The sequence below is a fragment of the Chinchilla lanigera genome, unplaced genomic scaffold (assembly GCF_000276665.1).
Source record: "Chinchilla lanigera isolate Chin_1 unplaced genomic scaffold, ChiLan1.0 scaffold00004, whole genome shotgun sequence".
In the NCBI taxonomy this organism is placed as follows: domain Eukaryota; kingdom Metazoa; phylum Chordata; class Mammalia; order Rodentia; family Chinchillidae; genus Chinchilla; species Chinchilla lanigera.
The window spans coordinates 34,489,210-34,512,190 of NW_004955405.1; the positions used below are offsets into that span (position 1 = coordinate 34,489,210).

General features: G+C 43.6%; 1 long non-coding RNA gene and 1 other non-coding gene across 2 annotated transcripts; one reads left to right on the forward strand and one right to left on the reverse strand.

Annotated features, from left to right (window-relative positions):
- Positions 1–797: 797 nt before the first annotated feature.
- On the reverse strand, positions 798–16,673 carry LOC102014639. Its single transcript, XR_259430.2, has 4 exons — positions 16,553–16,673; positions 8,195–8,293; positions 7,457–7,574; positions 798–833 (listed from the first exon to the last, which is right to left on the reverse strand). It is a non-coding gene; the product is annotated as an uncharacterized LOC102014639 (long non-coding RNA).
- A 6,219-nt stretch (positions 16,674–22,892) lies between these two features.
- Trnad-guc lies at positions 22,893–22,964 on the forward strand. The gene has a single exon. It is a non-coding gene; the product is annotated as a tRNA-Asp (tRNA).
- Positions 22,965–22,981: the final 17 nt, after the last annotated feature.

Genomic DNA, 22,981 nt, shown 5'->3' on the forward strand with positions numbered 1-22,981 from the left:
ACCTAAGCACTGCTTTTGAGCTCACCTCCAATAAGCATGTCTAGATTTTTGAAAATAATGTATTTGATTTACAGCTCTGTTTAGAATTCTAGCTTGATACCTGTAGTGGATTGACAACTGGTGGTCAACTTATAACCCCCAGCTGAACTGAGTAAGTGTGGTTCTGGGTGTGGGAGGCCCAGCTGGGGATTGTTGCCAGCAGCATAAGAGACAGACCTGGAGAAGAAGTTAGGCTGTTGGGAGCTGGCGGAAGCTGTAAGAAGCCGTTGACTGTTTTGGAGGAGCTCGTCATGCTGGCTTTCCTGATGAACTTGGCCGTTTTCATCCTCCAGATGAAACCAGCTAGGGACCTTGTTGGCCCTGAGAATGGCTTTGGTTCACTTTGGGGGAGCTCTGGTCCTCACTTTGTTTTGTTTTGTTTTTGTTTTTTTGTTTTGTTTTTCTCCAGTACCGGGAACTGAACTCACGACCTTGCGCTTGCCAGGCAGGTGCTTTGCCACTGAGCTAAATCCCCAGCTCCTGGTCCTCATTTTGAACATCACTGTCTGGCTACAGAGGAGAAGATGGTGCATACCTCAGTCTCCTGGAGAAGCTTGCTGCATTGGCTTTCCTGACGGGAACTCGGCCATCTTAATCATCGGAGGAGCTCGGGACTTCACTGTTGCTGAGGATGGCTGTGGTACCTTTCGGGGGAGCTCTGGTTCTTCTGAGCGTCACTTCCTGGCTCCAGTGCAGGATCCCTGCTAGCACAGATCCTTCAGTCTGCTGGCACAGACCTCCTAGATTCCAGCACTGACCTTTGGGCCTTCGCAGCACAGATCTGTGAAACAGGCCTGCAAGAGATATTGTTACGGACTCTGGGCCTCCAGTTGCCCTCGTGGGAGGCACTGTTATGGGCTCTAGGTCCTCAGCTGGACTCATGCAGGACATTTCTGTGGGATCCAGGCCCTCAGCTGGATTCTTGGTCTATAGTCTGTGGACAGATTCCCTATACTCTTTTGTTTATCATTCTTTGGGTGACCATTATAAATAATCTTACAAACTATGTGTCCTGTATTATATTGTCCCCCTTGCAAAAATTAGCCCCAAACCATAACAATACCATACCTAAAGAAGTTATTTACCTTCTGAAAGTCTGAGTATTAGGGGCTGGGAATGCAGCTCCTTGGGAGACTGTTTGCCTAGCATGCATGAGATCGGGTTCGGTCTTAGCTACATGAAATAATTAAAGTCTGAGCATTATGTTCACACTGTTACATTACGCACAATCCTTGGAACAAGACGTCTATCAGCAATCAACTGTGAGAACAGATCAGAATGTCCTTCTAGGGGAAAATGTGCTATTCATTGTGTGCATTTTGCCAAGAGAAAATTACTTGGGCCAAGCAGGGTGGTACACACCTATAATCCCAGCTACTGGGGAGACTGAGGCAAGCAACACAGCCAGACTCCATCTCAAAATAATAATAATAATAATTCACATTTTCCACCTTAATGGGACACAAGCCATGCTACCTTTCCCTGTTGGAATTGTGATTTGTACAGCCACTTACAGCAAAGCTAAAATATGAGGTCAAAGCAATGCCCCTCCCTTCCCTTCCAGTACTACAGCATGGTGCAAGGGAGGTACTTCCTGCACACTTGGGGGAGATGGGGTCTCCTCTGCAATTAGCAAAGGTTATAGGTGGATACGTCAGCTTGCTTGATGGAGTCACTGTATAGTCTATACACACATCAAAACCCCACGTTGTACACGATCCATATATATAATTCTTATTCTTCAACTTAAAATGTTTAAATTTAAATCTAAGCTCAGTGTGATGGTGGATGCCTATAATCTTAGCACTGGAGGAGATTGAGGCAGGAGGATCACAAATTCAAGACCAATATGGGCAATTTAGCAACCTAGCAGGACTGCATCTCAGAAAAGGGGTGGAGATGTAACTTAGGGCAAAGACCATAAATTCAATTCCCAGTCCACAAAAGCAAACATAAAATATACTTAAATCTAAGGAATCCTCAAAAGTGTAAGAAATCTCAATGAAATTTTCTGTTCAAGATTGTTAGCTGTACACACACAAACTCAGTCTCACACACACACACACTGCTCTCCCTGGGTTCTCCTAATAATCTGATTGATTTTCAAGAAGATTGGCACCCTAAGAAATATTCTTTTCTCTGTGTGCTTGGTTATCCAGGATCAGTAAGCACCACCTCACAGACTCTACTGGCAGTAAGAGTGAGCTCTGGACTGAACCCACAGCTGTCACAAGCCTTCCAGGACACATAGCACTCCTCTTCTCCCTCAAGGACTGAGTGAGCCCAAACCAAATTTCTAATCTGGACTAGAGGAGCCCAGGATATAGCTCAGCAGCACAAGCACCTGCCTGGCAAGCACAAAGCCCTGAATTTGATTCCTGGTCCCCACCAAAAAAATAATAATAATCTAAACTAGAATTCACCTTTCTAGCACAGAGGACACCAATAGTTCCAGACCAGACACCTAATATTATTCTGACCCAAGAATGATCCACTAAGAGTTTAAACCCACCAACCTAAGCTAATGTAAACCAGGGCCTGCCTCTAAATAAAACCTACACATACTCCTCCTCCAATGACTTCACTAGCCTCTGATAAAATGAAACAGAGGTTCAAATGGACTACAACTCTACTCTTAAATATCTTATTGGCAATATGTATATTAGTGTTTAACTGAGTGCTGTTGTATTACAGTAGTTAAAAATACATCTTAGGGGCTTAAGATGTTGCTTAGTGGAAGACTGTTCATCATGCAGAAGGCCCTGGGTTTGACCCCACCCAAACATGGCAAAAATAAGAAGTAAAATAATATCCTGAGATTACTTGATATTCTTAAGTCCTGATTTTCTACATCTAGTTGAATAAAAATCTCAACCCTATAAATAGTACACAATATCACATATCAATATATATAGTAGCTACACATATGCCTTTGTAGTATAAAAGTTAAAAATGCAGAATAAAAAGAAAATGGAAAAAATTCCATAGTTTTCTCATCATTCAGAATGTACATCATGCCGGGCATGCTGGAGCACACCCGTGATCCCAGCAGTCGGGAGGCTGAGGCAGGAGGATTGTTGGAAATTTGAGGCCAGCCTGGGCTACAAAGTGAGTTCAAGGCCAGCCTGAACTGCATAGCAAGATCCTGTCTCAAAAAGACAAAAAAAAAAGGAATGTACATCACTCTCTTCCCAGTGCATGTGTAGCAGAATTATATTTAAAATATTAGCTGTTTTGCTCTCTAACACTTTGCGGTTATTCCCTTCCCGGAAAAGGAAACAATTCTGAAATATCAGGCCTTTAAAGAAATGAGAAGTGACTGAAATAACTGGGTTTACTGGGAAGCAACTAAGTGACATTTCCTCCATCAAAAAGAATGAACAAGAGATGGACTCTAGGATAGAAAGATAAGATCAGAAGTCATAGACCAAGCTTTTAGCAAATAATTAAGTTACCTTTGCAGTATAACTAATTTTGTGTCCTTGAAATAGCATATTTACTACACACACACACACAGAGGCATGCACACTCGTACGCACACGACTTTGCATATTTATAAACAAAAATAGAATCATACATTCTTGCTATAACCTGATTTTCTTGTTGAAAAACATACCTGAAATATCTGTGCATGGGCCAACACTTCAATACCAGGCTGAAATGTGTTCACTCCACCTCCCTCTATCAGGTTATGGGACACTGCATCTTCCCAAGGGGGCCACAACAATAATCTCCTACTTCCTGCGCTCTTCTGCGTATGGCCCTGCCACTCCCCCATCAAGAAGTACAATCGAATTCACTTCCCCTTGAATCTGAGCTGTCTCTGGTGATTCGCTTTTACCAACGGAAGTGTCTATTTCATTAACTGCTGAAACTAGGTCAGAAAGGGCCATGCAGCTTCTGCAAGGTGCAGTGGAGTTCTTCACTGTCAGGACTTTCTCTCTTAGGACCCACATGCCATGCCGTAAGAAAGCTATGGCCCAGAGAGAAGTTAAATGCAGGTCCTCTGGGTGAAGTCCAGCTCTCAAGTCAGCTTAGGCACAAGACACAGAAGTGAAGAAGTCTCCACATAACTAGATTCTCATTCTTTGAGTCATTCTTAGCTGTTCAAGTCCCTCCAGTGGAGCTCCCAGACATACAGATCAAAATCAATCCACTGCCACCTGTCTCCTGTCAGATTTCTGACCCACAGGATCTGCAAGCATAGTAAACTGTTATTGTTTTACACCACTAGGTTTTACGGTGATTGATCGGCAGCTATTGATAACCGGACCACAGGTGCAAGAGTTTCCTGGGAAAACTAAAATAATGTCACCAGTCTGAAGATGACAATGAAGTAACAAACCAGATCCTCTGTAAGCAGCTAATGCACTACAGTGACTGCCAAAGTTCAATTTAAAAAATCTTAAATTTTCACTGTGGTTTCCCCCATGTGTGGGGTTAATGCACATTACGCATTAAATATTTTATTACCCACCAAGCCTATTAAATATGTCATTCAGGGGGCTGGGGATTTAGCTCAGCGGCAAAGCGCCTGCCTGGCAAGCGCAAGGTCGTGAGTTCGGTTCCCGGTACCGGAGAGAAACCAAAAAAAAAAAAAACAAATATGTCATTCAGTTCATGAAACCCTGCAAGTATTTTATCCTTAAGACAACAAACTTTAGGCTCAAAAGAGTTACTCAGCTAATAAAGGGAAGAGCAGAGATTTAAATTTTTCTGGCTCCAAACCGGAGTGCTCTGCCTATCATACTACAAAGATAGCTGCTGCTACAGCACTAGCAGGAGGCATATGCCCCGTAATAAAACCATAATAGTACTGCTCAAAACACAGGGAGGATCCCAGTAAAATCTGGTCATAGAGAGGATTCCATTGCCTCAGTCCTAGTTCTTTTCTCTTCCAATATTTGTATCAAACTAGTTGACCAGCACACTCGTGAATAAAAAGACCCCTCCACTAAGAAACACTAAATGTGACATTGTCTGAGCCACTGTGCATTGACCTGGGTTTTTTTTTTCTACTTTGATTTTCATGAAAGCATATGTTGATCTATAACCAGCATTCTATAATCATAATGGTGGACCAATCATGTAGGGAGATGCAGAAGGATGGTAGATCAGACAGGGACGTTTATCATTTATCCAAATTTTGATACTAACCCCTCTTGGGTTTTTTTTTTTTAACCATAAAATGGAGTTCTAAATTTAATATTTAAACATTAGTTCTTGAGACAAAAACATCTAATGCACTGTAACTGTCCTACATCAACATGAATAAAATACTAATAAGAATAGTAATAATACGCACTTGCAATTCTTGAGTATTCACCAGGCACGAGGCACTAGCCTACATGCTTTCTGCCCTGCTGCATTTCTTCTTAATAGTGACTCTGTGACTAGCCACTTTAATCAGAATCTTACAGATCATGAAACAGGTTTACAAAGGTTAAGTAGCTGGCCCAGAGGACCACAGTTAAGAAGCCAAGGGGCTGGATTTGAGCAAAGGTGCATCAAACGCCACGCTCCTAAGCCTATCTGTCTTCTTTTGGTTTAGCATGTGCCCGGTGCAGGACTGCCCAACATCTTTTGTGCAAACGAGTTCCACCCTCAAAAGTAGACACCAGAAACTGGCGGGAGGTAGAGGGCGCTCTAACAGGGTAGTCAGTGGCTGCCTCCCCAATGCCGTGTGCACTGCAGCCATTATGTCATTTTTATGGGGTTGTCAAGTTGCCAAGCCTAACCCTGACCCTCCTAGAGTCCCTCTGAGATATCAGTTAGTCCTTAATATGTTTCATTTCTTAAACTAGTTTTGCTTAAACTAGCTAAAGTTATGTTAGGTGGTACCAAACGTGAATGCCACAACCCCCGCAAAATTCAAGAAGTAACAATGCAAGCAGAACTGCCCACGCCTGTTTGTTCTGTTTTTCACAAGCTACAGTCAATTTTATTATTAATAGATTACTTTAAAAGAGCACAGCTTTTTCTGGGAGAGTCCCCTAATAATTCATCAAAAGCCTCAGGACAAAGCCTCCTCCTCGGCTGTGCAGAGCGGTCCACTGACATTTTCACCAGTTGACGACCATTTCTTTCATGAGTGGAAACCCTGAAAACCTTCCATGATCTTTCTCCCCACTCCAAGTTTTTCTTTCTTTGCTCTGTTTGTTAGTAATGTGAATAAGATGTATCTGGTTCTAACTGAATTTAATCAAATTCTTATTCCATTGCCTTAACTTTATTCCTAAACCCAAACTCTGGAACACTAGTTCTCAGATGTTTCATTCCTACAAAATATCATCCTTAGTTGCTACCTCTGTCCTGATAGACTGGCTACTACACCTTAGGAGACGTTATACAATTGTGAAGTGTTCAGAATACTTTTTTTTTTTAATGCAGTTTTGCCTACTGATTGTCAGCTAATCAATAGTCTGCAACATTACATGTGGTGTGTTTATTTGATGATGGGGCAGGCAGTGTCGGTTCCCTGCTTGACAACCCTTTTCCGTTATTTCTTACAGAATCCAAATATGTGCGGATATAAGGCATAAACATGCTCTGCATGGTGGGCTCTTCCCAAAGCCCCATTGATTAAACTCTGAAATTTTCTCTTTTCCTTTGACCGTGATTAATTCAGGATGGGCTACACTCTCACCACCCTGAATGCACCCAGCCTCGTCTGACTTGGGGATGGGCATGGGGTGGACATACAAATCTGACCAATCAGACTGAGGGTAGTCCAGCTTTGGCATTTGTCTTCCTGATAAACAGAGCCCTATGCATGAACAAAAGCATCTGTATCCTGTTTTGTATGTTACCATGTGTGGATATGATGTTTACAGCTGAGGCAGCTATTTTGTGACCTGAATGGATTTTTTTTTTAAATGTAAACCTACAAGCTCTCAAGATCAAGAAAGGAAGCAAGAGAAAGCAATGCTCCAATCTGGAAAACAGACAGAAGAAGGACAGCTGACAGAGACCCAAGAAAGTTGAATTCAAAGATGGCAGTGGAGAAAGCTAAGAATCAATATGATTAACACCTCAGAACCCTCAAAGGCCTTAGGATAGGGCTGTACTAAGGACTTCAAGATGATAAAATAAAACAGTAACAGTTAATCCCCCGAACTACTTCCCTCATTCCATACAGCTCTACAAATACCCTCACTCACACCAGCACAGCCCTGATGGTTTGCTCAGTGAAGATGAGACGGAGAACAGCTGAGCTCCTAGATACTGCTCTGCAATCAGAAGAGTCTGGTCACTGTGCATTCACAGAAGACTTCAGTCCTCCTCATTCACTGGACTCCCCAGACAATGACGACTGGACCTTCATGCTCCAGGCAGGTAATTAGAGCACTTGCCGAGTAACCTATCAGGTCAAGAGGAAACAGCTAAAGAAACATACATGGGAATAAGGAATACTTACTTAGGGACCTACCGTGAGGGTCCCACCATGAACAAGCTTCAACCACACTCAAGGCTGCAAATTGTCTTTTGGGTTCTCCATCGCAGTCAGAAGCAAAAAACCAAGGACTTCCGGTCATCTGGAAAAGTCCCGAGCACAGACACTGGAAATCAAACAAACAGCAGGAAGCAAAGCACAGCAAACTGAAGGGAAGAGAAACTGTGAAAGGAGAAGAATATTTCAAATATTCTCCAAGAGAAAAGAGAATATTTTGTTTCCGCAAAACAAGAACCAAATACTTACTCTACAAATATAATTTGAATGGAAGCATGAGCATGTGAAACTTTAAAATATGCTAATAGAATTTAAAACTCAGAGGCTAGAAGATAAATTTGTAGAACTCTCCCAAAAATACAGCATAAACCAAAGTTATGAGAAGCCACGCATGGTGGCACACACTGGTAATCCCAGAATTTGGGAGGCTGAGACAGGAGGATCACTGTGAGTTTGAGGCCAACCTGGATGACATAGTGAGTTCAAAGCGAACCTAAACTACATAACAAAAAAACCTGTCTCAAGGGCCAGGGATATAGCTCAGTGATACAGCACCTGCCTAGCAAGCTTAAGGTCCTGAGTTCAATTCCTGATTAAACAAACAAACAAACAAAACCAGACTCAAATAAACAAATAATAGATAAAGTTGCAGTGTTCAATGCCAGAGGCTGGTGCTATCAAAAAAGGCTACAGCTGAGAGCTTACCTTGGCCCTGCTTCTGCTTATGACCTCCTCCCTGGACGGGCGGTTTCTTCTCTTTTGCTTTGCATCTCAGGCAAGCGCCTTTCATTGGCAAACTCCAACCTTGAAGCATATGGAGAAGGGGATTCTGGGACATGGCATTACTACTCCCTCCTCTTTAATGCAGAGCAGACTCTAAAAGGGACGACGGTGGTGCGCAGTTGGACAGAGACAAGCCAGCACAGTGATGGGGGAATGGTGCCTACAAAACCCAAAGGATCCTGGCCACGGTGGCACACGCCTGTAATCCCAGCATTCTGGGAGGCTGAGGCAGGAGGATTGAAAGTTCTACCCTAGCTTGGGCAACTTAGTGACACCCTGTCTCAAAATTTAAAAAAAAAAAAATTAAAAAGGACTGGGGTTATAACCCGGTATGAAAGCCCTGGATTAAATTCCCAGTATAGAAAAAAAAAAAAAATCCAGAGGGCAACTAACTTCCAACCTATAATTATGTATATAATTATACCAAGTATAAATATAAAATCAAATTTTACACCTGCCTGGCAAGCGCAAGGTCCTGAGTTCGATCCCTGGTGCCAAAAAAAAAAAAAAAAAATGTATTTGGTTCCTGCAAAGATCTCCCAGAACAAACTAAGGTCATAATATGGCCTCTAAAAAAAAAAAAAAAAAAATCAAATTTTAGATGTCTATGGTCTCATAACGTTTAACTTCCACGTACCCATTCTTAAGAGTTGCAAGAGGAAAGGCCTGGCTACACCAAAATAGGAATAAATGCAGAAAACAAACCACTCAACCCAAGAGACACCGGGATCCTCAACAGGAGATGAAAAGGGGCGCTAGAATGACAGCTGTGAGTCGGATGCAAAGGACAGTCAACCCCCACCGCAGCAGTGTGACACAGGACACCGCATCAAAGCAGCTATGGCAGAGATCTGCACCAGCTTCTTAACCCAAGGACAGCAGGCTGTTTGGGGCTAGATTTTATCTCTGCTGGGCCTGATAGGATCACAGACCAATGAAATTCCTGCTACCCTTCGGGTGCCGGGCAGAATTCTAAAAGGAGCCCTATGATCTCCACCTTCTAATGTGACTCCCATGATGATATTACTTACATGGCGAAAGGGTGTTTTTCAGGTAAAAACTGAGACAGTAAATGTGCGTCGTTTTAAACTGCTCCAAGAGTTGCGATAGGAAACTAACACACCCACCATCCCACTGTCTGCATGAACGGAGGCCATCGGTCACCTGATCCCACAGACCTGCTCGGCTTTGACATCCTCTTTATTTTTTATTAATTAAGCTCATTGTTACATTTTAGGTGTACATAATGCTCACGTTCATCATAGGGAATTTGCACCTGTCCGTGATATATCTTGATTCTTTCTTTTTTCTTCCCATTCCCTTATCTTCCCTTCAACCCCTCCTCCCTCCTTATTTATAAAAGCTTTGTTTCTGTTTTTTCCTTCTTCGCTCACAGTTTTTCTTTTCCCTTCCTTCCTTCTCCCTCCCCTTCCCCGGTTCCCCTTCTCTTTTGAACAATTTCTTCCTATTTCACAATATCTATTATACACTCTGGTCCTTATTTACGCGGTTTGACTTCCTCTTGAGAGCCAGAGAGAAGCCAGGGAGAGCTGGAAGCTGCAGGGAGAGTCCCCTGCTCTTTGACTTTTTTCTCACCCTGACTTCACATGTCCCATCTGCGGTCTATGCTGCTGCCTTGTGTTGACCCTGACCCCGACTTCCCTAAAGCAGCTCCTGCAGTCTCACAGGGACACGGACCTAAGACTTGATCCAGAGATTTGTCCCACTGCTCGTTTGAAACTACCGCAAAGGCTGGGCAGCTTGCCGCTGAGTTGTCAAAATAAACAGTAGAGTATTTAACGGCTTACATGTGCCGTAAAAGTAGAATGCGAAGCAGGAATAATTTCCCAAGAGGTCAAGAGAGCGGTTACATCTTGAGGAAAAGGGAAAATATGACTGAGGTAGAGCAGGTGGAGGACTTCCGGAGACTGACAATGATTTCCCTGATCACCTAGGTTACAGCGCTTCTTCTTCCGCTTTGCTTTATTTTATTTTATTTACTTATTTATTTCCAGTACCGGGAATCGAACTCACGACCTCATGCTTGCCAAGCAGGTGCTGTGCCACTGAGCTAAGTCCCCACCCCCTGACTTAACTCTTTCTTTCTTTTTTCTTTTTTTTTTTTTTTTTTTTTTTTTTTTTTTTTTTTATACCGGGGATTGAACCCAGAGCCTTCACACTGAACTTCTCATCCCCACCCTTTTTCTAATTGTTTGTTTTTTTTTAATTTTGAGACAGGGTCTCACTACGTTGCTACATGGTGCAGGCTGGGTTCAAAATATTGGCCCTGGCGCCTCAGCCCCCTGGAGTGCTGGGGATTACAAGTGTGTACACCACTCCCTGCTAAACTGTACATAATTTTATACAACTCCAGCAAAGCATTTGCATAGTAGGTATAATACACATGGAAGACTGTACAAAAATATGTGTAGTACACTTAACGCATGAATGCTTAACAAAAGCTGGTGTTATTAGCAGGGCCTGGTAGCACACCCCAGTAACCCCAGCACTCTAGAAGCTGAGGTGGGAAGCTCAGAATTTTGTGCTGTTATTACCAGGTTCTGGGGTTCTGGGGTCCTCTTGTAAAGGTAGTTTCTAGGTTCCCTCTATCCTGAACAAAGAACTGATCAAGACAAGTGTGAGATGCTACATCTATTAAACGTAGGAAGAGGAACTTCTACAGGGCAAGTGTGAGCCCATCAAAGTAAGAGAAGAAATACACTGCAGGGGGACAATGGACACCACGAGAGAGCACAGTGCCCATGGGGTTAATGGCCGCGGTCTTTTGTATCCCCTCAGACTGACGTCCAAGCCATCCTGTCAAAGACCTGCTTGAGTTCTCACATGAAGAATCGAAGGTAGCACTTTCTGACTGGTTCCAGGTCCAGGGCTTGGGTACATGTCTCCTGTATCTCCATGATTGACAAGTTGTACTTACTTGTCCAGCTAGCTAGCCATACCCTAATCTCCTGGCTCATTCACATACTCAGGAAACCACAAATTAAAATTTATCCTGGCTGCTTTGCCCTCGAATTCTATTCCTTAGAACTTACTACAGTATTAAGTTGCATAATAAATAGTCCCTGCTGGGTATGGCGTAATCCCGTTACATGACTGTAATGCCAGCACTTGGGAGGCTGAGGCAGTAAATCTCTGCAAGTTCAAGGCCAGCCTGGGCTACAAAGTGAGTTCAAGGCCAGCCTGAACTACCTAGAGAGACTTTGTCTCAAAAAGACAAAAGAATAAAAAATAACAATAACAAATAGTCCCTGAAAGTCATGAAGCTATTACTGTTCCCCTCAGTGGGAAAAAGATGGAATATTAAATAAACAATATTAGATGGTTATATTATAGACAGTTAATTAGGTAAAAACATTACAAGTAGTCGGACATGGCTAGTCCCTTAGGAAGCCAGTGGAGAGGATGAGAATACATTACAACTATGGCTGGAGGAGCATCCACTGAAGGCCAGGCCTCAAGATAAACATGGAATGACCAGGCCTGCATGCCTCCCCAAGGGATAAGCAATGTATTATAACTGATATCACCTGGGCCAATGAAGTTTACCTAGACATCAGTCATCCAGGGGGGTGACCAGGACCTCCTGACTCATCTCTTCCAAAAAAAAGTCCTTGTTCTTTCCATGTACCCTTGCTATGTGACTTGCTTCCCCACTGGATCAACATTATCCAAGCAGCTATATCTATCTGATTGGTTGATCACGGTTTTGACCCACGTTGTACCCACCTCGTGATCTTGCTCTAGAAAGCTTTCTACGTAAAGTGGAGTCCGTGCAGCCCACTTTTGGGGTTCCCTCCTGTCTCCTAGGAGCTACGTCTCTCAATGAAGTTTGCCTACTCATTCCTTAGAAATCATTCTTTGATTTTGGGAAGCACAAACTTGGCATATCTGGCATCTAATGGGTTGGGAACTACGTATTATTTCCCCTATATCAGTTATACCAAAGTGAATTACAGATAGATACAGATATATATGTGAACGTTGAAAACCTGAGAGTAAAAGAGGAAAATATGGTAGACTTGATCTGAAATATGGGGGTAGAAAAAGCATTTCTAAGCATGATATGAAATATAGAAGCTATAGGGTGGGGGATATAGTTCAGTGGTATAAGTGCCTGCCTGGCAAGCATAAGGTACTGAGTTCAACTCCTGGTACCAAAAAAAAAAAAAGAAAAGTATATAGATATATAAGCTATAAAAGAAAAGGAGCTAAATATAAACACATTTTAAAAATTCTGCCCAGTAACAACACCATAAACAAACCCAAAAGACATGAAAAACTAGGAACTCTCTGCATTCCTACAGATTGATAAGAAAAAAACCCCATAATTTACTCAAAAATAGTGCGCAAAGGATATAAACATAGCGCTCTGGAAAGAAGTTTCAAGCGGCTTTTAAACACATGAGGATATGCGTCTCCGTAATAAGGGAAATGCAAATTAGACTACGGATTGGCACAGATAAAAATTTTGATCACACCATGTGGAGGGGTGTTAGAAAAACAGATGCTCTCACATATTGCTGGTGGGAGTGTAACCCGGTTAGACCCTGAGGAGAACAGCTTGACAATATCTATCAAAATCTAAAGTGCATGTTTTGGCAGGCACCATGAGTTGTGTACCCCAAAACCATTCCTCCGTATTCCTTGCTAACAGAATGCAGTTGCTCAGGTGGCAATGTGCCAACGCCCAAGCAATGAATTTATGTATTTATTTATTTATATGTATTAGGACTTACTGTGCACGAGGCACTATTACAGTACCTGGAAATACACCAGCAAAGGAAGCCAACCAGGGGCTGGGGATTTAGCTCAGCCGCACAGGGCCTGCCTGGCAAGCACAAGGTTGTGAGTTTGATTCCCGGTACCGGAAAAACACCCCCCGACCCCCAAAAAAGGAAGCCAAGCAAACCTCAGACTTCATTCAGCACCTGCCAGTTGAGATCTCAGCACAAAGGAGTGACAATGGCATTTTGATGTATAATTCAAATAATAAATGAACATATAATTTTTTCGTTCAAATTGAAGCACTTTTGAGAGTGAACAGACCATTATAGTAATATACACTAGCACAATAGGCTAGTGGAGGATTGTCCCAAACAAACTGGAAAATGTGGTCACCCTCGGTAATCCTACAACAATGACATGAGCACGAACCTCCACTGCTATTCTGAGCCATGCCCTTCCATTGGAAAACAACTCCACCAGCAAATTCTGGGGGGAAAAAAATCAGGACCCAAACTAGCTCTGGAGAAAATACATCCAGCAGACAAACATGAAGAGATACTCAACCTCTTTAATAATGAGAATGTTTGGAAATAAATCAGTAAGAAGATGCCTTGGAAAGATCTGATGGAGAGGAAGGATGTGGTCAGAATGCTTTCAAAATATGTGCAGCTCTGATTTGAAATTGTAATGCAGTGTATAGTTTGCTGGGCATATCTCCTTACATAAAAATGATTAATAGATTGTTGATTTAAGGGGAGGAAGTGTTATACTAATAGATTTCCTTCCTTTAAAACAGCACAGAACACTAGAACGTTTTACTTTACAAAATCAGAATCGCCATCCACTCCCTTTTGCTTATCACTTTCCCAGCCCCCGTGTTAGCCGATCGTGGCTAATGAAACAGGGAAGCAACTGCCAGAATCCTCCTGCAAGGCTTTTCTTCCTGTCAAAGGGGCTCAATGCAAGAAAAGCGTTGCTTGGACCGCCTCTTCCCTCCTGCTCGGGCCCTGGAAGTGGACAGGGTGCCTGCAACCATGAAATGAGAAGCATAAAAAAGAAAGTTGGTTTGCCAAAGGTTGCAGAAATGGAAGACCTGGGGCCAAGGATGCAGCTCAGCGGCACAGCACCTGCTTGGCAAGTGCCAGGTTGTGAGTTCGATTACCAGTATCAAAAAAAAAAGAAGATCCAGAAAACAGAAGAACTTACAGCCCTTGATGGCTGTGTGGAGCTGCAGGACCAACCCTGACATCACTGGAGAGAACGGTGCCTGTGAGTTAGGAATGGGAGAGAGGCTTTTGTCTGTACCTCCTGGTACTTTTTGAATCTCTTTGTGCATGAACCACTTATTCAAATGTAACTGCAATACTGTGGATCCCGTCCATCAGTCACTGAAACCAAAATGTGCTTTGTCTAAATTTTGAGTCGAAATATAATTTTTAGAAACACATAGTTTGAGCCAGGTGTGGTAGCGCACACCTGTAATCCCAGCACTTGAGAGGCTGAGGCAGGAGGATTGCCATGAGTTTGAATTTGACCAGCTTGGAATACATAGCAAGACCTTATCTCCAAAAAAGAAAAAATTCAAAACCACATAGTCTGATGGAAAATGCAATACAATGAACTATATCACAGACAAAAAGGACTTGTGATACCATCCCTTACGTATTGATAAAGCTCTAAGTTGTACCAGTCATTATTTGCATTCTAATCCAGCTGGATCATTTTCACCTAAATTATTTGTAAATAATCCGAAATATTGATTTATGCTGTATTTATAGAACAAAATTTGACTTTCTTAGTTTTATGAACCCAGAAACCTATGCCAAGTGCTTTGAGAACTGACTTATTCACTAGTAGAGTAGAAAAAAAAAAAAATACTTGCAGCATAGATACTGATCTTAATTTTTTAAAAAACAGTATCCACGCTTATAGGCTCTGATGAAGTTTCACAGACCAAGCCTGCAGTGCCGTTGATGTGGGATTTCCTTCCTCGGGATTGCAGACATCCCGGCTCCGGGAATCCCCATATTGGGCAGACCTGTGAAATGGCTGTGAGCTTTGTCGCTTTTGTCTGCTGCACCGTCCTCATTCGGACACCAGAGGGCGCAAGGAGGGCCAGCTCTTGTTTTTCTTTAAATTCAAATCCGAGTCGGAGGCGAGAACAACAAAAGACCCGGAACCCCGGAGCCTCCAGACAAAGGGACCCGCGGAAAAGGCTGTGCGCCGAGTTTTCCCGGAGTCGGATCTGCGCCCCTGCACCACACCAAACTCCTCCTCCGCGCCTTAAGCTTAGAGCTGGAAATAAACAACTTAAGCTGCAAAATCCGAGCTCTTCAGCTAACCAGAAAAACCGGAGTGCAGCAGAACACCCCGTACGGCGCTAGGGAGGAGCGCCGTGGGGGTGCCGGGAGCTTTTTGTTTTGTGTAGTATTAGTCACTACAATGTAGCTTTTATTGTTTGCTTTTCTGACTTCAAGAATAACAAGTGCACAGAGTAGAAAATTTAGAAAATACCAAAAAGTCCAAAGACCAGAAACCAACACGTTTTCACAGACATAACTATTTTTATTTTCACCTATTTCTTTCCAATTTTTTCATTACTTAAACACATATAGGAAATGCGATTCTGCATGCTGTTTTGTGCTGTTTTCTCTCTCTCTCCCATTAACCAAATTTTCAGCTTAATTTTTTAAATACATTCTGATAATAAAACTTTGCTAATCACACGCTTTCATCCCAGGTAGGAGAATTTAAAAATTTCACAACAGGCAACTTTTTTCCTAAGACAGCAACATCTTGCATATCAGATCTGTAAGCAAGTTGCACAGTCGAAGCAAGAATTAAAGCAGGAATTTTCCCGTCCTTCAGAAGAGGAAACAGGTAGAGGCCAAAAAAAGAATAGAAATTGTTCCCTCCCACCGCAAACAGGCAGCGTGAATTTGTCCTTTCCAGCAGCCCGAAGGCGAAGGCTGTCCCCAGCGGGAGTTGGGGTTCACCAGGACTAAGCTGAAGTGGGGTTCATCGGCCCGGTGGGGACCGATTTAGGGCCAGGCAGATCAGCAGGTGGTCAGCAAGACAGAAAAATGTCAGGAACAGCGAGGTCGCTGACCTTGAGGCTTGGAGCCAACGCCAGGCAAGGGGCTTCCTGGACGCCTAGCCCAGCCTGGGGGTAAACAGCCCTAAGAAGCCAGGGGTGGGGTCGCAGAGCCTCCACAGACATCTTATCCCCCAGCCTGGCAGGCCTGTGTATTTCCCAAGAGTCCCCACCAGTGTCTTTCTCTGGGTAACAAAAGGATCAAAAAGATCTGTACGATCCATGTAGCTTCCCAGTGCTGGGGATCAAATGACTGAGCTACCCTTCCAGGCCAATCTGGAACTTTTTAACTGCCCCCATACTGTTTCCTGCTTCTGTCACCCTCCTCCCTAAACGGCAGCCCTCTACTTGTTGTTTCCCAGTCCCCATATCGTTATACTATTAGTAGGAATAAAAGGTTAATATTCTGAAAAGCACTGAAAGTAAAGCCTTGTACATACCAGTGTATGAAATAGAGAAATAGGTGGTCCATTTTCATTTGGCTTTAAATGTGGACAGAAGTTTACTGACAGTGAAGGCAGTTATTCTGAGCAGGAGAGCTTGACCACAAAAGAATGACTCTCACACAGGAAGTTCTAAAACAAGGTGTTAGAGCCTGCATGGTGGCCCCTATAATCCCAGCACTCAGGAGGCTGAGGCAGGAGGATCATTGCAAGTTTGAGACCAGCCTGGGCTACAAAGTGAGCTCAAGGCCAGCCTGAACTGCATAGGAAACTCTGTCTCAAAAAGACAAAAAACAAGCAAACAAATAAAACGAGATGTTAAAACGAGATCATTGATAAGCAACATTCCACAATCAAAGAAATGCACACGGCGGAGTGGATTGATGGGAAAAAAGGAGGGGAACTTAGATTGTACCCCCTTGACCTCAGTCAGTGAAGGACGGGGCAAGGGACTTGTCAGCTAGAGGGTATAAAGGTCACTGCTTGTTTGAATTGGGGTGTGCCTGGCTACACCTGTTCCTGGGGAATTGCCATGAGGGTTTGGTTTCCACTGTGCTTTTTTTTTTTTTTTTTTTTTTTTTTTTTTTTTTGAAACAGGGTCTGGTTATGCAGTTCAGGCTGGCCTTGAGCTCACTTTGTAGCCCCCGCTGGTCTTGAACTCGCAAAGATCCTCCTGCCTCAGCCTCCCAAGTGCTGGAATTACAGGCGTGCGCCACCACGCCTGGCCCACTGTGCTTCATGTCTCTGAGCCCATACTTTTGGGGTCTGGATGGTGGGCCCCTCCCACTGTAGGCGCCAGTAAGTATGAACTATGACTTCCCCGACCACTTAAATGACCTTTTTTTATAACTACCAGCAAGTGTCCACCTCCTGCATCCCCCATGAAATGAAAGTTCCTTAAAGACATGAAGTGAGTGTTTTCTTCTTTTTCTTTTGGTCTCCAATGTCTAGCTTTATGCCTGGCATTGAGGTTAAATCACAAAAGTTTTTACTTTGTTTTCTTTTTGTGTTTTCTTTGTTTTGTTATGAATGAAGTGAGTAACTAGGATGAGGGAAGAGAGAAGTGAAAGAAGGGGAAATTATATATGTATGTAAATACAGGATAGCTAACATAGTTGTACTACTGTCTTCTATTGCTCTACAGAAAGGAACAGTTAATGATTACTTATTTGATCAGTCTTGCATGTCTCTATTTGTTTTCCTGAGAAACCACTTTGAAGATATCAATAAGTAACACAACAACCATGGTTAATTTCCTACAACTTTGTCTGTAACTCTGTTTTGTTTGTATTGCTCTTATGCTATTTTGTAAATGGATGTCTGTTTGTTAATACGTTTTCATTCTTTTATTTTTAAAATAAATTTTTAAAAAATGAATGAAGTGAGAAAGAAGAAGACTGAAGTATTGATTGAAATGGATGGGGACTGACTTTTGCCTCTTAGTTTTAACTTTAGATTCGTTGTTTAAATAAATTAGGCTCAGAAATAGTAAATTATGAGTATCCCCCGTAGTTGCTTATTTTTTTTGCTCCTTAACAATGTACACATCTAAATCTATCCTCTAGACTCAACATGTAACATAATCTCTTGACATTTAATGTTTATGGAAAATTTTAGGTTTGACAAATGTAAATAATGTTTCTATAGGTAAATGATTATAGAATCCAAAAACTACCTACAAGTAATTTAGTCTCTTAAATTATGGGAGACGAGAGAAGGGGAAAAAAAGGTTGGGGAGTAAACTGGCTATGGTGGATTGATGACTGCTGGTCAACTTATAACCCCCAGCTGAATTGAGTGAGTGGTGCTGGGTGTGGGAGGCCCACCTGGGGATTGTTGCCAGCAGCATAAGAGGCAGACCTGGAGAAGAAGGGAAAAGACTGCTGGTTGTGTTTTTTTGATTTTGGTTTTGGTTTTGGTTTTTAATATAAACATAGAACTGTTTTTTTTTTTTTTTTTTTTGGTACTGGGAATCCAACTCAAGACCTTGCGCTTGCCAAGCAGGCACTTGTGCCACTTGAGCTGTATTCCCAGCCCTGTTGGTTGTTGGTAGAAGCTGTTGGGAGCCTGTTGGCAGCGGAGAAAAGCGCTAAGGAGCTGCTGGTTTTCTTGGAGGAGCTCGTCATGCTGGCTTTCCTGATGAACTTGGCTGTTTCCATCCTCCAAGGAGCTCGGGACCTTGTTGTCACTGAGAATAGCCTTGATTCACTTTGGGGGAGCTCTGCTCCTCACTTTGAGCATCGCTTCCTGGCTCTGGAGGGGAAGATGGTGCACTGCTCAGTCTCCTGGAGAAGCTTGTCGAGTTGGCTTTCCTGATGGGAACTCGGCTGTCCTCACCATCAGAGGAACTCAGGACCTCACCGTTGCTGAGGATGGCTGTGGCACCTTTCAGGGGAGCTCTGGTTCTTCTGAGCATTGATTCTTGGCTCCAGGGCAGATCCCTCAGCCTGCTAGCACAGATCCCTCATCCTGCTGGCACAGACTTCCTAGATTCCAGCACTGACCTTTGGGCCTTCACGGCGCAGATCCGTGAAACAGGCCTGCAAGAGATATTGTTATGGGCTCTGGGCCTCCAGGTGGACTCATGGGAGGCATTGTTCTGGGCTCTAGGTCTTCAGCTGGACTCATGCAGGACATTACTGGGGAATCCAGGCCCTCAGCTAGATTCTTGGTCTTTAGTGTGTGGACAGATTTCCTGCACTCTCTTGTATATGATTCTTTGGGTGACTATTATAAATAATCTTATAAAAGAAATGTCCTGTATTGTATTGTTCATCTTACAAATAACCCAAACAACACTGGCCAAAGTTCTTGTTTCTATGTTCAAAGGTTGAGATGAGCAGATGAGAATAACAGAGAAAAAAGAAATACAATAGAAAAAAAACTAAGTTTTGTATTCACTATTTAAAACTTTTTCATGGTTTCTTGCTACCTGTAGGGTTCAAACAAATCCCTTAAGAAGTTGAAAAGACAAGGCACAGCTTCGGGAATATTTTTGCAAAACATAAATCTGGTGCAAAGCCTGGCTATCGGAATGTTTTAAAACTTTCAAAATTCAATAATAAGATACCAAGCCAATTTTAAAAGTAGGCGAAAGATTTGGATGCTTTAATGGGTACAGGAAAAGCTGATCGACATTTTTAATTATTAGAGAAAGGCATATTACAACCACAATGAAGTGTTGGTACACACCTGTTGGAATGAATGAGTCACATTAAAAAAAGTTACAATACTGCTATGGTTTGGATGTGTCCTCTAAAGGGCCATTATTTAAGAGCTTGGACCTCAGTTTATGCAGCTGTTGGGAAGAGGTAGAACCTTTGGGAGATGTGGTCTCCTGAAAGGAAGTTAGGTCATTGGGGGTGTGTCCTAGAAGGGGATACTGGGACCCTGGTCCTGCCGTCTCTCTCTTTGCTTCCTGGCTGCCATGAGGGGAGCGGCTTCCTCTCCTGTGAATTCTCGCCATGGTGTTCTGCCTTCCCACAGGCTTTAAGGCTACCAGGCCAAGGCAGCCATGGACTGCCACCTTTGATTTTTCTCCGGTACCAGGAACCGAACTCACGACCTTGCGCTTGCCAGGCAGGCGCTTTTGCCGCTGAGCTAAATCCCCAGCCCCGACTGCCACCTTTGAAACTGCGAACCACAATAAAACTTTCCTACTCCTAAGTTGATTTATCCCAGGTATTTGTCACAGTAATTGACACAAATGTGCTGTCAAAGATGTAGCTGTTAGGGAAGCTGAGGCAAGAGGATTGCTGTGAGTTCAAGGCCAGCCTGGGCCCCATAAGCAAGTTCAAGGCCAACGTGAACTACATAGCAAGACCCTGCCTCAAAAAAAAAAAAAAAAAAGTGCCATAAAAGATGTAGTTGTAGAGTTTTTCTCTCCAAGGATATTTGTCAGTATATTTATATACGGAGCTATGCAGCAAGATGGTAATTGCAGAGAACTCACTGTCAAGGTGTGGAGGACTCCTGGCCTCTCCTACCTTCTTACCTATGTGCCCCCTCACAAGACTGTCTTTAGACTCCGGTAAAATAGAAACACTTGCCCTACTGACCTCACAGTGCTGTTAAGATGAAATGAATGTGAGTCATTTCCCAAGCTGAGATAAGCTATCGAACAGTTACTTAGGCAGAGCACGATTTGAAGCTTTCGGTTACATTCATTGCCACAGAAAGTTCAGCACCTTCTGCACACCAGTCACATTTTTAACCTTTACTTCCAGTGCTGACGCGGAGGAATCCCTGCCTCCCCTGCTGGCCCCGTCCAGGTTAATTACCCTCTCTCTTCCTTTCCATTTTAGGAAGAGGGACAGCAGGTGCTGGGCGCCCTGCTCCTTTCTCTGTGCTGACTCAGGAGGCTTCTTAGTTCCCCGGGGAGGGAAAAAGAGCAGGGGGAACGAGGGTGTCCGAGCGCGGGCAGAGCTTTGCCAGGGCCTCGGGGGGAGAGACTGCTGTCCTTTCTGGGGCAACAAAGGTCGAGGCTCTCTTCCCACGTGTGGAAAAAGAACACAAACAAGTGATGCAGGAGAGCTGAGTTCCCACCGCACTGAAACCATCCAGGGAGACTCTAGCCTGGTAAACGACATCATTACAACTACCGCGGTGCCAGTCGGGCTTCACAAGAATTATTGGATGCTGAAAAGTGGAAGAAGATCCAGGACGCTGAAGTGGTTTTTAAATTTTTTTTTTTTTATTTTTTGAGGCCTTTGCCATATTTAGGAGTGAAAAATATGCGAGAACGTGTTTCAGAAATTGCCATTTGTTTATGTCAGCATTAACAAGTTAGCTCTTTCAACAGATGAAAAATATCTTGTCATCTATGAGCTATAAAAATACATATGTTCTACGGTGCGGCGGTAGAGCACATGCTTAGCATCCTTGAGGCCCTGAGTTCAACCCTGGCACCAAAACCGCAAGCAAAGCCGCATTAATTCTTAGCACACTGGGAGCAAGGCTTCCCTAAGACACGGGAGGTAAATTCTACAAAGAATTCTTTCAGTCATGACAACTTGGCTCCAGCTAAACAAATACACTTATTTAGAGAAACAGTCAAAGCAAAATTTAAAACTTAAAAGAGTTCTAGTTCAATAGAAAAAAAGGGAGAGAGAGAGAAAGCTACTGTAATCCAGCATGGCCAGTACATCTAAAAATCTACCTCAACCGGGCATGGTGGCACATGCCTTAGATCCCAGCACTCAGGAGGCTGAGGCAGGAGGATCTCATGAGTTTAAAGCCAGGCTGGGCTACATACTGAGTTCAAGGCCAGCGCGGATTATATAGCGAGACCCTGTCTCAAAAAAAAAAAAAAAAAAAAAAAAAAAAAAAAGATAAAAGCTCACTTTGATGTAGTACAATTGCTTTATGCGTTTTATATGTCCTTTGGTCTGTTAGTCTGGCTGTTAATCTGTATTTATGATAATTAACATGATAAAGACTTAAACATAAAGAAATCAGTCCGCTGCTGGCAAACAAACAAACAGAAAAGATGTGTTACAGACATGTACCTACTCCCCACAATGAATGTAATCGGTATAGATTGCAAACACATACTGATACAAATAAACATTTTTTTACAAAGAGTTCTGGTTCAACGTGTGCTATCTGTTTATAATGGTCTGTATCACGGATTTTACATGCATGATCAGGAGCGGAAAGATGATGGTAGCCTTGAAGAATAAAGCCGCGCGGTCCTACTCCGAGATAATGGGATGCTAGGAGTGCAGGCTGTAGGAAAAGGAAAAGGCCTGGGGCGGGAGGCCCTGGCCCCCGGGGCAGGCTCGGCCCCTCCTGCGGCGAGGCTTGGAAGGACACACGGAGCCCCGAGCCTCCCGGGCTGCCCCGGCCTCGCCGGCCCGGCCCTGCCCGGGGTTACTTCAGCGCAGGGTCTTCCCACTGCGCTGTTTAAATGCAGCGTCTAGCTGAGCATCTGCCCTCGCTTTGTGCCCGGGCAGCCGCTGGGGCCCAGCGGGTGACAGAGGCTCCCCGGGGGCCGGGCACCACCCAGGCTCCGCCCACCCCGAACCCCAGCTTCCCAAGGACAGGGTCGGCGGCTGAGGGCGACCCTCGCCTTCAGCGCGCACGAAATCCAACAAAAAAAAACTCATAAAGACACGTGGGACGCCTTGTAAAGAGCCCTGGGGCACTATTTCCATCCTAGTCACCCACACAAAAATGGGAAGCGGGCTTTCACTTACTCGCAATCATTTATTCATTCAAAAAAAAAAAAAGAATCTAAGGTTCTTAGAGTAACAAGCAAGGATCCGTGTCGTCGGGGAGCAGAGCCGGAAGATAGCTAGCTCTCCAAAAGACACCTGGGAGAAAAGCAGTACACAGCTCCTCGTTAGTATAGTGGTTAGTATCCCCGCCTGTCACGCGGGAGACCGGGGTTCAATTCCCCGACGGGGAGGCGTCTATATTTTTACA